The sequence below is a fragment of the Oncorhynchus masou genome, unplaced genomic scaffold (assembly GCF_036934945.1).
Source record: "Oncorhynchus masou masou isolate Uvic2021 unplaced genomic scaffold, UVic_Omas_1.1 unplaced_scaffold_1227, whole genome shotgun sequence".
NCBI classification, from domain to species: Eukaryota; Metazoa; Chordata; class Actinopteri; order Salmoniformes; family Salmonidae; genus Oncorhynchus; species Oncorhynchus masou.
In genome coordinates, this window is record NW_027002073.1 from 95,877 (window position 1) to 109,652 (window position 13,776).

At 46.0% G+C, this 13,776-nt stretch overlaps 1 long non-coding RNA gene across 1 annotated transcript; it reads right to left on the minus strand.

Moving 5' to 3' along the window:
* Nucleotides 1–948: 948 nt before the first annotated feature.
* Nucleotides 949–10,313, minus strand: LOC135529981 (uncharacterized). The gene is made up of 3 exons (XR_010453781.1): nucleotides 9,860–10,313; nucleotides 1,303–1,445; nucleotides 949–1,046 (listed from the first exon to the last, which is right to left on the minus strand). It is a non-coding gene; the product is annotated as an uncharacterized LOC135529981 (long non-coding RNA).
* Between the last annotated feature and the right edge of the window lie 3,463 nt (nucleotides 10,314–13,776).

Sequence of the window (13,776 nt, forward strand, 5' to 3'; positions counted from 1 at the left end):
CCAATAAAACCACAGCCAATAAAAACCACAGCCAATAAAAACCACAGCCAATAAAACCAGAGGAAATAAAACCACAGCCAATAAAAACCACAGCCAATAAAACCAGAGGAAATAAAACCACAGCCAATAAAAACCACAGCCAATAAAACCAGAGGAAATAAAACCACAGCCAATAAAAACCACAGCCAATAAAACCACAGCCAATAAAACCACAGCCAATTAAAAAACACAGCCAATAAAAAACACAGCCAATAAAAACCACAGCCAATAAAACCACAGCCAATAAAAACCACAGCCAATAAAAACCACAGCCAATAAAACCACAGCCAATAAAACCACAGCCAATAAAACCACAGCCAATAAAAAACACAGCCAATAAAACCACAGCCAATAAAAACCACAGCCAATAAAACCACAGCCAATAAAACCAAAGGAAATGAAACCACAGCCAATAAAACCAGAGGATCAATTAGTCAATAATACAAATGACTTAAATGTAAATGACCTTCATGACCCTTTAAAGGGGTGATCCAGGAAGGGTCCATTTTTGGACTTTATTATATATAAATATATATAAATGGGACTTTCTATTAATAAAAGGGGACAATTTGTATTCATGGATCTCCATTAGTTCCTGCCAAGGCAGCAGCTACTCTTCCTGAGGTTTATTATGGATCTCCATTAGTTCCTGCCAAGGCAGCAGCTCCTCTTCCTGGGGTTTATTATGGATCCCCATTACTTCCTGCCAAGGCAGCAGCTACTCTTCCTGGAGTTTATTATGGATCCCCATCAGTTCCTGCCAAGGCAGCAGCTACTCTTCCTGGGGTTTATTATGGATCCCCATTAGTTCCTGCCAAGGCAGCAGCTACTCTTCCTGGGGTTTATTATGGATCCCCATTAGTTCCTGTCAAGGCAGCAGCTACTCTTCCTGGGGTTTATTATGGACCCCAATTCGTTCCTGCCAAGGCAGCAGCTACTCTTCCTGGGGTTTACTATGGATCCCATTAGTTCCTGTCAAGGCAGCAGCTCCTCTTCCTGGGGTCCAGCTAAATTAAGGGAGTTAATACATTTAAAAACAACAATACATTTCACAACACATTAAGTGTTTAGCCCTCAGGGCTCTAACTCTACCACTTATCTATAACACAACATCCATGTGTATTTGTGTGTATAGTGCTGTTATGTAATGTGTGTTGGTTTGACATGTCTATGTTTGTGTCTCTGTATTTTTTTAATCTGTTTCTTTTAAATCTGATTCTATGATTCTATATATTCTTTGATTCTACTGTTTGCATGAGTTACCTGATGTGGAATAGAGTTCCATGTAGTCATGGCTCTATGTAGTACTGTGTACCTCCCGTAGTCTGTCCTAGACTTGGGGACTGTGAGGAGACCTCTGGTGGCATGTCTTGTAGGGTATGCATGGGTGTCTCTGAGCTGTGTGCCTGAAGTTTAGACAGAGAGGTCGGTGCATTCAACATGTCAATACCTCTCATAAATAAAAATAGTAGTGATGAAGTCAATCTCTCTTCCACTTTGAGCCAGGAGAGATTGACATGCATATCTGTGTATATCCAAGGGCCAGCCGTGGCGCCCTGTTCTGAGCCAATTGCAATTTTCCTAAGTTATTGTATGTGGCACCTGACCACACGACTGAACAGTAGTCAATGTGTGACAAAACTAGGGCCTGCAGGACCTGCATTGTTGATAGTGTTGTCAAGAAGGCAGAGCAGAGCTTTTTATGGACAGACTTCTCTACATCTTATCTACAGTTGTATCAACATGTTTTGACAATGACAGTTTACAATCCAGGGTTACTCAAAGTAGTTTAGTCTCCTCAACTTGCTCAATTTTAAGGTGAGGGTTTAGTAAATGACTCGTCCCAAAAACAATGCTTTTAGTTTTTGAAATATTTAGGACTAACTTATTTCCTGTATCGTGTTGAGTCATCCACATAAATGGACACTGGCATTATAACTGACATGTTGTCATTAGTAAAGATTGAAAAAAGTAAGGGGCCTAGACAGCTGCCCTGGGGAATTCCTGGTTCTACCTGGATTTTATTGGAGAGGCTTCCATTAACTTCTTGATGTACCCATCCCGTTACCAGGATCATTTTCATCAACATCCGCTGAATTGCAGAGCGCCAAATTCAAATTAAATGACTAAAAATATTTACATTTCATGAAATCACAAGTGCAATATAGCAAAACACATTTTAGCTTGTTGTTAATCCACCTGGCATGTCAGATTTTTTAAAGAGCTTTTTGGCGAAAGCAGAGGATAGCACCTCTGTGAACAAAGAGAGAAAGCATATTTCAACCCGGCAGGCGCAACACAAAAACGCAGAAATAAAAATATAAATCATGCCTTACCTTTGACGAGCTTCTTTTGTTGGCACTCAATATGTCCCATAAATATCACAAATGGTCCTTTTGTTCGATTAATTGCGATATATATCCAAAATGTCAATTTATTTAGAGCGTTTGATCCAGAAAAACACTGGTTCCAACTTGCGCAACATGACTAAAAAATATCTCAAAGGTTACCTGTAAACTTTGCCAAAACATTTCAAACTACTTTTGTAATACAACTTTGGGTATTTTTTAAAGTAAATAGTCGATAAAATTGAAGACGGGATGATCTGTGTTCATACAGGAAGAAAACAAACTGACGCTACCTTTCTGGACATGCACCTCTATCTAACAGTACACTTGAAGTGACCCTTGTTTTGAACAGGGCTACTTCTTCATTACGCAAAGGAAAAACCTCAACCAATTTCTAAAGACTGTTGACATCCAGTGGAAGCGATAGGAACTGCAAGAAGGTCCCATAGAAATATGGATTCCCAATGAAACCCATTGAAAAGAGAGTGACCTCAAAAAAAATCATTCTGAATGGTTTGTCCTCTGGGTTTCGCCTGCTACACAAGTTCTGTTATACTCACAGACATGATTCACTTTTAGAAACTTCAGAGTGTTTTTTATCCAAACGAATAATATACATATCTTATCTTCTGGGGATGAGTAGCAGGCAGTTGAATTTGGGCATGCATTTCATCCAAATATCAAAACACTGCACCCTACACTCAACAGGTTAAAGAACAGCCTCTGTTTTCTGTTTTGGTTTTAATCGTACTCCACTGGCTCCGACGCTCGTCTATTACAGACTAGAGGTCGACCGATTTCGTGTGTTTTGCCAGCAGCTCTTCGTTGTGCGTCAAGCATTGCGCTGTTTATGACTTCAAGCCTATCAACTCCCGAGATGAGGCTGGTGTAACCGAAGTGAAATGGCTAGCTAGTTAGCGGGTGCGCACTAATAGCGTTTCAAACGTCACTCGCTCTGAGACTTGGAGTGGTTGTTCCCATTGCTCTGCATGGGTAACGCTGCTTCGAGGGTGGATGTTGTCATTGTGTTCCTGGTTCGAGCCCAGGGAGGAGCAAGGAGAGGTATGGAAGCTATACTGTTACACTGGCAATACTAAAGTGCCTATAAGAACATCCAATAGTCAAAGTTTAATGAAATACAAATGGTATAGAGGGAAATAGTCCTATAATTCCTATAATAACTACAACCTAAAACTTCTTACCTGGGAATATTGAAGACTCATGTTAAAAGGAACCACCAGCTTTCATATGTTCTGAGCAAGGAACTGAAACGTTAACTTTCTTACATGGCACATATTGCACTTTTTATTCTCCAACACTTTGATCTTGCATTATTAACCAAATTGAACATGTTCATTATTTATTTGAGGCTAAATTGATTTTTATTTATGTATTATATTAAGTTAAAATAAGTGTTCATTCAGTATTGTTGTAATTGTCATTATCACAACTAAATAAAAATAATAAATAAATAAATATATATATATATATAAAAAAATTGGCCGATTAATCGGTATCGGCTTTTTGGGTCCTCCAATAATCGGTATCGGCGTTGAAAAATCATAAATCGGTCGACCTCTAGTCCAGGCTGTGCCCAGGCAGTCGATTGACTAGAACAGGGAGTAGCTGGAGGGACATCCACTGAGAGAACACCCCCCACCCGGCAGAAGACAGCTGGTCTCAAAGCAATTTTGATAGTCTTAAGTCCCGGACGCGAGGGTAAGGCAGGCATGCGCTCGCCGAGAACGATCCTTCTCCTTATTTCTGGTTCCGACACCCCATCCATTTCACCTGGAGTCGAACCAGGAAATGGCTGCTCGTTGTTCGAGCTAGTAGAGGGGTACAGTGGTGGAAACTGATGGTAGTCCAGGAAGGTCCCATCCTATTGGATGTTTTGACAGGGAAGCATTTAAAGATGCCTAGAGTCTCTTAGAACCTTTATTCGGATCAAAGCGTTTGGTCAAAATTGGTTTCTTTCTTCATGAAGAGCAATAATCCCTTCTTTAGCTGCATCGAGTTCAATACATTTTTAACAAGTGAAGGTATCCATCTTTTCCCCCCGTGACAACTACGAACATGTACGCAGATTTATACATGTTAATAGCACGCGAGTCCCCAGCAGATTTATACATTTTAATAGCACGCGAGTCCCCAGCAGATTCAAATCCGTTTTCACTACTGTCGACAGTCCAACGGGAACAAACATTTCTTAGATTGAGATCAACATTTCAAAATGATTTGAAACAAAATATTTTATACAGTTCCACATTAATAAAAGACAATACAATACGCCAGCTGCTTAGTTACCAACCAGCCGGCTGGGAGAGTGGGGTGTACAGTCAACCAACCAGATGGCTGGGAGAGTGGGGTGTACATAGAACCAACCAACCAGATGGCTGGGAGAGTGGGGTGTACATAGAACCAACCAACCAGCCGGCTGGGAGAGTGGGGTGTACAGTCAACCAACCAGATGGCTGGGAGAGTGGGGTGTACAGTCAACCAACCAGATGGCTGGGAGAGTGGGGTGTACAGTCAACCAACCAGATGGCTGGGAGAGTGGGGTGTACAGTCAACCAACCAGATGGCTGGGAGAGTGGGGTGTACAGTCAACCAACCAGATGGCTGGGAGAGTGGGGTGTACAGTCAACCAACCAGATGGCTGGGAGAGTGGGGTGTACAGTCAACCAACCAGCTGGCTGGGAGAGTGGGGTGTACATAGAACCAACCAACCAACCAGCTGGGAGAGTGGGGTGTACAGTCAACCAACCAGATGGCTGGGAGAGTGGGGCGTACAGTCAACCAACCAGATGGCTGGGAGAGTGGGGTGTACAGTCAACCAACCAGATGGCTGGGAGAGTGGGGTGTACAGTCAACCAACCAGCTGGCTGGGAGAGTGGGGTGTACAGTCAACCAACCAACTGGCTGGGAGAGTGGGGTGTACAGTCAACCAACCAACCAGCTGGGAGAGTGGGGTGTACAGTCAACCAACCAGCTGGCTGGGAGAGTGGGGTGTACAGTCAACCAACCAACTGGCTGGGAGAGTGGGGTGTACAGTCAACCAACCAGCTGGCTGGGAGAGTGGGGTGTACAGTCAACCAACCAACTGGCTGGGAGAGTGGGGTGTACAGTCAACCAACCAGATGGCTGGGAGAGTGGGGTGTACAGTCAACCAACCAACTGGCTGGGAGAGTGGGGTGTACAGTCAACCAACCAACCAGCTGGCTGGGAGAGTGGGGTGTACAGTCAACCAACCAGCTGGCTGGGAGAGTGGGGTGTACAGTCAACCAACCAACCAGCTGGCTGGGAGAGTGGGGTCGACCAACCATTATGTCATGTTTCATGTTCTGAACCCCAGGGTTTAGCTGCGGTTTCCACAACAATTCATGGTTATAAACATCCTTATAAAATATCCAAGAAGATATGTGACAAATTAGTCTAGAAACCATGTGAGGGCTTGAATCAGTTTTGATTAGAGGGTTCCCTGGTGTGATTGGTGCACAGACGGACCCTGCATTAACACCAGGGGGCCCTCCGAATACCAGGATGCCTACATTAACACCAGGGGGCCCTCCGAATACCAGGATACCTACATTAACACCAGGATACCTACATTAACACCAGGGGGCCCTCCGAATACCAGGGTGCCTACATTAACACCAGGGGGCCCTCCGAATACCAGGATACCTGCATTAACACCAGGGGGCCCTCCGAATACCAGGGGGCCCTCCGAATACCAGGATACCTACATTAACACCAGGGCGCCCTCCGAATACCAGGATACCTACATTAACACCAGGGGGCCCTCCGAATACCAGGATACCTACATTAACACCAGGGGGCCTACATTAACACCAGGATACCTACATTAACACCAGGGGGCCTCCGAATACCAGGATGCCTACATTAACACCAGGGAGCCCTCCGAATACCAGGATGCCTACATTAACACCAGGGGGCCTCCGAATACCAGGATGCCTACATTAACACCAGGGAGCCCTCCAAATACCAGGATGCCTACATTAACACCAGGGAGCCCTCCGAATACCAGGATGCCTACATTAACATCAGGGAGCCCTCCGAATACTAGGATACCTACATTAACACCAGGGGGCCCTCCGAATACCAGGATACCTACATTAACACCAGGGGGCCCTCCGAATACCAGGATACCTACATTAACACCAGGGGGCCCTCCGAATACCAGGATGCCTACATTAACACCAGGGAGCCCTCCGAATACCAGGATACCTGCATTAACACCAGGGGGCCTACATTAACACCAGGATACCTACATTAACACCAGGGGGCCCTCCGAATACCAGGGTGCCTACATTAACACCAGGGAGCCCTCCGAATACCAGGATACCTACATTAACACCAGGGAGCCCTCCGAATACCAGGATACCTACATTAATACCAGGATACCTACATTAACACCAGGGAGCCCTCCAAATACCAGGATACCTACATTAACACCAGGGGGCCCTCCAAATACCAGGATACCTACATTAACACCAGGGGGCCCTCCGAATACCAGGATACCTACATTAACACCAGGGAGCCCTCCGAATACCAGGGGGCCCTCCGAATACCAGGGGGCCCTCCGAATACCAGGATACCTACATTAACACCAGGGAGCCCTCCGAATACCAGGATACCTACATTAACACCAGGGAGCCCTCCGAATACCATGATGCCTACATTAACACCAGGGGGCCCTCAGAATACCAGGATACCTACATTAACACCAGGGGGCCCTCCAAATACCAGGATACCTGCATTAACACCAGGGAGCCCTCCGAATACCAGGATACCTACATTAACACCAGGGAGCCCTCCGAATACCAGGATGCCTACATTAACACCAGGGGGCCCTCCGAATACTAGGATACCTACATTAACACCAGGGGGCCCTCCGAATACCAGGATACCTACATTAACACCAGGGGGCCTACATTAACACCAGGATACCTACATTAACACCAGGGGGCCCTCCGAATACCAGGATACCTACATTAACACCAGGGGGCCCTCCGAATACCAGGGTGCCTACATTAACACCAGGGAGCCCTCCGAATACCAGGGTGCCTACATTAACACCAGGGAGCCCTCCGAATACCAGGGTGCCCACATTAACACCAGGGAGCCCTCCGAATACCAGGGCGCCCACATAAACACCAGGGCGCCCACATAAACACCAGGGCGCCCACATAAACACCAGGGCGCCCACATTAACACCAGGGCGCCCACATTAACACCAGGGCGCCCACATTAACACCAGGGCGCCCACATTAACACCAGGGCGCCCACATTAACACCAGGGCGCCCACATAAACACCAGGGCGCCCACATTAACACCAGGGCGCCCACATTAACACCAGGGCGCCCACATTAACACCAGGGCGCCCACATTAACACCAGGGCGCCCACATTAACACCAGGGCGCCCACATTAACACCAGGGCGCCCACATAAACACCAGGGCGCCCACATAAACACCAGGGCGCCCACATAAACACCAGGGCGCCCACATAAACACCAGGGCGCCCACATAAACACCAGGGCGCCCACATAAACACCAGGGCGCCCACATAAACACCAGGGCGCCCACATAAACACCAGGGCGCCCACATAAACACCAGGGCGCCCACATTAACACCAGGGCGCCCACATTAACACCAGGGCGCCCACATTAACACCAGGGCGCCCACATTAACACCAGGGGGCCCACATTAACACCAGGGGGCCCACATTAACACCAGGGGGCCCACATTAACACCAGGGGGCCCACATTAACACCAGGGGGCCCACATTAACACCAGGGGGCCCACATTAACACCAGGGGGCCCACATTAACACCAGGGGGCCCACATTAACACCAGGGGGCCCACATTAACACCAGGGGGCCCACATTAACACCAGGCGCCCACATTAACACCAGGGCGCCCACATTAACACCAGGGCGCCCACATAAACACCAGGGCGCCCACATAAACACCAGGGCGCCCACATAAACACCAGGGCGCCCACATAAACACCAGGGCGCCCACATAAACACCAGGGCGCCCACATAAACACCAGGGCGCCCACATTAACACCAGGGCGCCCACATTAACACCAGGGCGCCCACATTAACACCAGGGCGCCCACATTAACACCAGGGCGCCCACATTAACACCAGGGGGCCCACATTAACACCAGGGGGCCCACATTAACACCAGGGCGCCTACATTAACCAGAAAGGCCAGCAAAGCTTTCAGCTCTTAGGGTACTTGGCATATCAGACAAACAGCTCGGTGCATTCAACATGACAATACCTCTCATAAATAAAAGTAGTGATGAAGTCAATCTCTCCTCCACTTTGAGCCAGGAGAGATTGACATGTATAGTATTAATATCAGCTCTCTGTGTTCATCCAAGGGCCAGCCGTGCTGCCCTGTTCTGAGCCAATTGGCCCTTGGAGTCCCTCTTTGTGGCACCTGACTGAACAAATGTCTAGGTATGACAAAACTAGGGCCTGTAGCACCTGCCTTGATGATGGTGTTGTTAAGAAGGTAGAAACGAGGACCTGCCTTGTTGATAGTGTTGTTAAGAAGGTAGAAACGAGGACCTGCCTTGTTGATAGTGTTGTTAAGAAGGTAGAAACGAGGACCTGCCTTGTTGTTAGTGCTGTTAAGAAGGTAGAAACTAGGTCATGTAGGACATGCCTTGTTGATAGTGTTGTTAAGAAGGTAGAAACTAGGGCCTGTCGGACCTGCCTTGTTGATAGTGCTGTTAAGAAGGTAGAAACTAGGGCCTGTAGGACCTGCCTTGTTGATAGTGTTGTTAAGAAGGTAGAAACTAGGGCCTGTAGGACCTGCCTTGTTGATAGTGCTGGTAAGAAGGCAGAGCAGCTCTTTATTATGGACAGACTTCTCCCCATCTTAGCTACTGTTGTATCAATATGTTTTCACCATGACAGTTTATAATCCAGGGTTACTCTAAGCAGTTTAGTCACCTCAACTTGCTCAATTTCCACATTATTCATTACGAGACGTAGTTGAGGTTTAGGGGTTAGTGAATAATTTGGCCCAAATACAATGATTTTAGTTTTAGAAATATTTAGGGCTAATTTATTCCTTGCCACCCACTCTGAAACTAATTGCATCTCTTTGTTAAGTGTTGCCGTCATTTCAAATCGCTGTAGTAGCTGACGAGTTATGGGTGCAAGGACTGACCATCCATGACATCAAAACGACAGTTTCAACCATGTTAACATTTACTTTGTTTACAAACACTGGAGTAAAAGGGAGCATCTATTTTAAGTCCTAATGGGGAACCACAGCTGAACTTAGGTCACGGGGCATTTCTAGGTTATATTCTTCAATGAATCAATTTATAGTCCAAATATGGATGTAAGAACTGCAGATTGACCCTTTAAAACCATACATCAGTTAAACTGCAGAGTGCCTCCGTTTTTAAGATAGTACTTACCAGTGTTAATCAGATCTCCTGTCTCTGCCTCCTCCTCTTCCTCATCCCCCTCTTTCACTCTGATCGGGTCTTCCTCTTCTTTCACTGAAACGTCTTTCTCTTCTTCTTTCACTGTAACAGCCTCAGCCTCTACTTCTTGTTTTATGGTAACATCCTCCTCTTCCTCCTCCTCTTTCACAACAACTTCTTTCTCCGTCCAGCAGACCTCCTCCTCCTCTTCCTCTTCTTTAACTAGAGCGAAACTAAGTGAGCTCATATCGGGGATTAGCTAGGCTATTGCTAACTTAACGAGCCAGTCGGCAAAACAACAAAACGTAAATATGAAATTAAAATAGGGGTAACAAGTAAACACGACAGAATGGTGTTTAAAACACAGTGGCTATTAAATCTCTGTAAAGAGCTTTATTATGTCGGCTATATCGGACAGAGGTGTCTAACTGTTGTTTGAAGAAGCGCCCTCCCGTCCATTATATTATACGTCACTCTGACACCTTCAAGACCTACGTCGCCATCTGTTGACTGGAGTGGGTAACGCAGTTGAGGGAAAAGTGTATTTTATTTTTTTAGACAAAGTTCATAACGTTACCCCCCTCAATCCCTCCCTCTTTCCTCTGACCCTCTCTACCACGTTTTTCTGACCCTCTCCCACTTTTTCTGACCCTCTTTCTCTGACCCTCTCTCCCTCTTTCTGACCCTCTCTCTCTCTCTCCCCCTATGTAACGTGCACAACCAACGCAGTCGATTTTTTTTTAAATAAAATAATTAATAATCGATTGATCCACACAATAATACCAAAGTCAATGTCGGCATGTGAAGTAGCTAGTTATCTATAAAATTGCCCTAAACAAACTGCGCTACCAATACAAGTGTCTACAATCTCACCATGAGAGAGGGGTATTGACATGTTGAATGGCCCGAGCTGTCTGACCGAACTACTGGCACACAGCTCGGACAGCAATGCATACCCCACAAGACATAACACAAGAGGTCTCTTCACAGTCCCCAAGTCCAGAACAGACTATGGGAGGCACGTAAAGATGAACTGAGCAAAGTAGAGAGAGAGAGAGAGATCGTTGATGAAAACCTGCTCCAGAGTGCCTTGGACCTCAGACTGGGGTGAAGGTTCACCTTCAGACAGGACAACGACCCCTAAGCACACAGCCAAAACAACGCAGGAGTGGCTTCGGGGACAAGTCTCTGAATGTCCTTCAGTGTTGCAGCCAGAGCCCGGACATGAACCCAATCGAACAGCTCTGGAGAGACCTGAAAATAGCTGTGCAGCGATGCTCCCCATCCAACCTAACACAGCTTGAGAGGATCTGCAGAGAAGAATGGGAGAAACTCTGCCAAAGGGGATTCAACAAAGTACTGAGTAAAGGGTCTGAATACTTATGTAAATGTGATATTTCATTTTTTATTTGATAAATTAGCACAAAAAAATAAAAAACTGTTTTTGCTTTGTCATTATGGGGTATTGTGGTGTCATTATGGGGTATTGTGATGTCATTATGGGGTATTGTGATGTCATTATGGGGTATTGTGTGTAGATTGATGAGGAAAATAACTATTTAATGTGTGAGAGTGTGTGGCATCAGTATGCATGTGTGTGTGGAGTGGCAGTATGTGTTTCTGTGTGTAGAGTATCAGTATGTGTGTGTGACTGGAGTCCAGTGTGTGGGTAGAGTTCATTTGGTGCATTGGTAACGCATGTCGTGTAATAGCAGAGAGAACAGTCTTTGTCTTGGGTGGCTTTGAAAATGCTTGGGGGGGCCTTCCTCTGACACCACCTGGTATAGAGGTCCTGGATAACAGGGGGCTCGTCCCCAGTGGTGTACTGGACCGTACCACTTCCCTCTGACACCACCTGGTATAGAGGTCCTGGATGGCAGGTCGTCCCCAGTAAAGTACTGGGCAATACGCACTACGCTTTGTAGCGTCTTGTGGACGGATGCCAAGCAGTTGCCATACAAGGCGGTGATGCAGCCAGTCAAGTGGCGGATGTGTTGTTTACCTACCCTTACCACCTGGGGGCAGCCTGTCAGGAAGTCCAGGATCCAGTTGCAGGGGGAGGTGTTTAGTCCCAGAGTCCTTATTAACTAAGTGATGAGCTTTGAGGGCACTATGATGTTGAACGCTGAGCTGTAGTCAATGAACAGCATTCTCACATAGTTGGTCCTTTTGTCTAAGTCGGAAAGGGCAGTGTGGAGTGCAATAGAGATTGCGTCATCTGTGGATCTGTTGGGACGGTATGTGAATTGGAATCAGTACAGAGTGACTCGGATGATGGTGTTGATGTGAGCCATGACCAGCCTTTCAAAACATTTCATGGCTACAGATGTGTGTGCTACGGGGCGATAGCCATTTAGACAGGTAACCTTGGCATTCTTGGGCACAGGGACTATGGTGGTCTGCTTGAAAACATGTAGGTATTACAGACTGTGTCAGGGAGAGGTGGAAAATGTCAATGAAAACACTTGTCAGCGCATGCTCTGAGTACACGTAAACCATCTGGCCCTGTGACCAGATGGTTTATAGTCTATGTTGTCTATATAGTCTACCTGTTGTCTATATAGTCTATCAGTTGGCCTGTTAACCTGTTTAAAGGTCTTACTCATATCATCTACGGAGAGCATAATCACACAGTCGTCCAGAACAGCTGGTGCTCTCACGCATGGTTAAGTGTTTCTTGCCTTGAAGGCATTTAGCTTGTCTGGTAGACTTGTGTCACTGGTCAGCTCATGGCAGGGTTTCCTTTTGTAATCCGTTATAGTTTGCAAGCCACATCCGACGAGCGTCAGAGGCGGTGATTCGATCTCTGTATTTATTTCAGATTTGATTTCTTTCATCACATTCCCAGTGGGTCAGAAGTTTACAAACACTCAATTAGTATTTGGTATCATTGCTTTAAAATTGTTTGACTTGGGTCAAACGTTTCGGGTAGCCTTCCACAAGCTTCCCATAATAAGTTGGGTGAATTTTGGCCCATTCCTCCTGACAGAGCTGGTATAACTGAGTCAGGTTTGTAGGCTTCCTTGCTCGCACACGCTTTTTCAGTTCTGCCCACAAATGTTCTATATGATTGAGGTCAGGGCTTTGTGATTGCCACTCCAATACCTTGACTTTGTTGTCCTTAAGCCATTTTGCCACAACTTTAGAAGTATGCTTGGGGTCATTGTCCATTTGGAAGATCCATTTTCGACCAAGCTTTAACTTCCTGACTGATGTCTTGAGATGTTGCTTCAATATATCCACATCATTTTCCATCCTCATGATGCCATCTATTTTGTGAAGTGCACCAGTCCCTCCTGCAGCAAAGCACCCCCACAATATGATGCTGTCACCCTGTGCTTCACGGTTGGGATGGTGTTCTTCGGCTTACAAGCCTCCCCCTTTTTCCTCCAAACATAACGATGGTCGTTATGGCCAAACAGTTCTATTTTTGTTTCATCAGACCAGAGGACATTTCTACAAAAAGTACAATCTGTGTCCCCATGTGCAGTTGCAAACCCTAGTCTGTCTTTTTTATGGCGGTTTTGGAGCAGTGGCTTCTTCCTTGCTGAGCGGCCTTTCAGGTTATGTCGATATAGGACTCGTTTTACTGTGGATATAGATACTTTTGTACCTGTTTCCTCTAGCATCTTCACAAGGTCCTTTGCTGTTGTTCTGGAATTGATTTGCACTTTTCCCACCAAAGTACGTTCATCTCTAGGAGACAGAACGTGTCTCCTTCCTGAGCGGTATGACGGCTGCGTGGTCCCATGGTGTTTATACTTGCATACTATTATTTTTACAGATGAACATCGTATCTTCGGGCTTTTTGAAATTGCTCCCAGGGATGAACCAGACAGATTTTTTTTCTGAGGTATTTTCTTTTGATTTTCCCATGATGTCAAGCATAGAGGCCCTGAGTTTGAAGG